Source organism: Aegilops tauschii, chromosome 3 (assembly GCF_002575655.3).
Source record: "Aegilops tauschii subsp. strangulata cultivar AL8/78 chromosome 3, Aet v6.0, whole genome shotgun sequence".
NCBI classification, from domain to species: Eukaryota; Viridiplantae; Streptophyta; class Magnoliopsida; order Poales; family Poaceae; genus Aegilops; species Aegilops tauschii.
This window is the reverse complement of record NC_053037.3, coordinates 165475753-165478879: the sequence shown is the minus strand read 5'-3', so window position 1 is coordinate 165478879 and position 3127 is coordinate 165475753.

Here is a 3127-nt window from a genome sequence, read left to right as displayed (position 1 = left end):
TCTTCTAGAAAGAAAAAAAGAAAAATGATAGGACTTTGCATGTTTCTTGTGAACCTGGAATAGAAAAACCTCCTGATAAGGATAATGAAACTTCTATCTCTCATGCTGAAACTCAGTCTGGTAATGAATATTCACCTAGTGATAATGAAAAAGATAATGCTGATGTTCATGAAGATACTCAACCAAATAATAAAGAACCATACAATGATGTTGAGATAGAACCACCTGTTGATCTTAATAACCCACATCCTAAGAATAAAAGATATGATAAAAGGGACTTTGTTGCTAGAAAACACGTAAAGAAAGAGAACCGTGCGTTCAAAAACCTATGCCTTTTCCACCTAAGTCAACTAAAAAGAATGATGATGAAGAATTTGAACGCTTTGCTGAAATGCTGAGGCCAGTCTTTTTGCGTGCTCGCTTGACTGATATCATGAAAATGCCTCCTTATGCAAAGTATATGAAAGACATCATCACAAATAAAAGAAAAATACCCGAAGCTGAAATCTCCACTATGCTTGCTAATTATACTTTTAAAGATGGAGTACCTAAAAAAACTTGGAGATCCAGGAATACCAACCATACCTTGCTCCATCAAAAAGAATTATGTGAAAACTGCTTTGTGTGATTTAGGAGCTGGTGTTAGTGTTATGCCTTTATCTTTATATAAAAGAATTGATCTGAATAAACTCACACCTACTGAAATATCTTTGCAAATGGCTGGCAAATCAACTGCCATACCTATAGGTATCTGTGAGGATGTGCCCATTGTTGTTGCTAATGTTACTATTCTGACTGACTTTGTTATACTTGAGATGCCCAAGGACGACAATATGTCGATTATCCTTGGTAGACCCTTCTTGAATACTGCAGGGGCTGTTATTGATTGCAAAAAAAGCAAGGTCACTTTTCATTTAATGGTAATGAGCATACGGTGCACTGTCCGAAGAAACAATTCCAAGTGAATGGTATTAATGTTATCGAAAAATCTCCGACAATCACTATTGGAAGTTTTCAAATACCTCTACCTACTGTTAAAAAGAAATATGAAATGCTTATTGTTGGGGACATTCATATCCCCGTTGAGGTAACGTAGTGATTTACGAAAGTTCTTCGGTTTCATGCTAATCGAAAGTGGTTGTTAATAAGACTTGATCAACCTTATTAATGGATCATTTTTGAGCGGTATGAAGTTGATGAATTTAGTAAGCACTACCTTCTGTCCCTACTTTTTGTTTTCTATTTTTATTAGTTAAATAAAATAAATTGCCATTTTTTGTCTGTTTTCTGAATTTCCCGTGCAATAAAAAAATGACCCAAAAATAAAAGTTCTCAGAATGCCCTAAAATATTAATATGATTTTTTATGAATATTTCTGAATTTTTGGTGCAAATAACATCAGAGGGAGGTGCACCAGGTGGGCACAACCCACCTGGGCGCGCCAGGACCCCCAGGCGCGCCCTGGTGGGTTGTGGTCCCCACGTGGGCCCCCTCACTTATCTCTTTATACCACATCATCACCTACCTCCAGAAAAAAAATCTCCATTGCTCTCTCTCCCGTGTTCTTGCTCTCAAACCCGCGGATTTCGATCTCTTTCCTCGAAGCTCCGTTTTTGAAGCTGATTCGGGGGATTGTTGCTTGGTATGTGACTCCACCGTTTGTCCAATTAGTTTTTGTTTTAGTGGTTGATACGTCTCCAACGTATCTATAATTTTTTATTGTTCCATGTTGTTATATTATCAATCTTGGATGTTTTATAATCATTTTATAGTCATTTTATATCTTTTTTGGTACTAACCTATTGACATAGTGCCAAGTGCCAGTTCCTATTTTTTCCATGTTTTTTACATCGCAAAAAATCAATATCAGACGGAGTCCAAATGCCACGAAACTCCACGGTGATTTTTATGGGCCAGAAGGAACACAACAGGCCCTGGCTGCGCCTGGGGGGTGCCCCAAGGGGGCACAACCCACCAGGGCGCGCCAGGAGGCCCAGGCGCGCCCTGGTGGGTTGTGCCACCTCGGGTGCCCCCGGACCACCTCTTTCCTCTATAAATACCCCAATATGTACAAAACCCTAAAAGTGTAGACGAAATATTCATCTAGCCGCCGCAGAGTCCAGAACCACCAGATCCAATCTAGACACCATCTCGGATGGGGTTCACCACCTCCATTGGTGCCTCTCCGATGATGCGTGAGTAGTTCTTTGTGGACCTTTGGGTCCGTAATTAGTAGCTAGATGGCTTCATCTCTCTCTCTCTCTCTTGATTCTCAATACAATGGTATCTTGGAGATCCATATGATGTAACTCTTTTGCGTTGTGTTTGTTAGGATCGATGACCTTTGAGTTTATGATCAGATCTATATTTTTATATCCATGAAAGTATTTCAGTTTCTTTGATCTCTTTTATGCATGATTGCTTATAGCCTCGTATTTCTTCTCTGATTTTGGGTTTTGTTTGGCCAACTTGATCTATATATCTTGCAATGGGAAGAGGTGCTTTGTAGTGGGTTCGATCTTACGTTGCTTGATCCCAGTGACAGAAAGGGAACCGACACGTCTGTATCGTTGCTACTAAGGATAAAACGATGGGGTCTATCTCTACATAGATAGATCTTGTCTACATCATGTCATCGTTCTTATTGCATTACTCCGTTTTTCCATGAACTTAATACACTAGATTCATGCTGGATAGCGGTCGAAGTGTGGAGTAATAGTAGTAGATGCAGGCAGGAGTCGGTCTACTAATCTTGGACATGATGCCTATGTAATGATCATTGCCTGGATATTGTCATGAGTATTTGAAGTTCTATCAATTGCCCAATAGTAATTTGTTCACCCACTGTTTGCTATTTTTCTCGAGAGAAGCCACTAGTGAAACGTACGGCCCCGGGGTCTTCTTTCTCATATTATTTGCCTTTGCAATCTATTTTTATTTGCTTTTATTTTTAGATCTATTAATCCTAAAACACAACAATACCTTGCTACAATTTATCGTTATTTATTTTGTTCGCGTCCGATCTATCAATCTACTATAAATTTACCTCACGTCCGTTTGCCTATCTTGAGGCGTCGTACCCCGGAAGGGATTGACAACCCCTTTAATACGTCGGGTTGCGAGGATT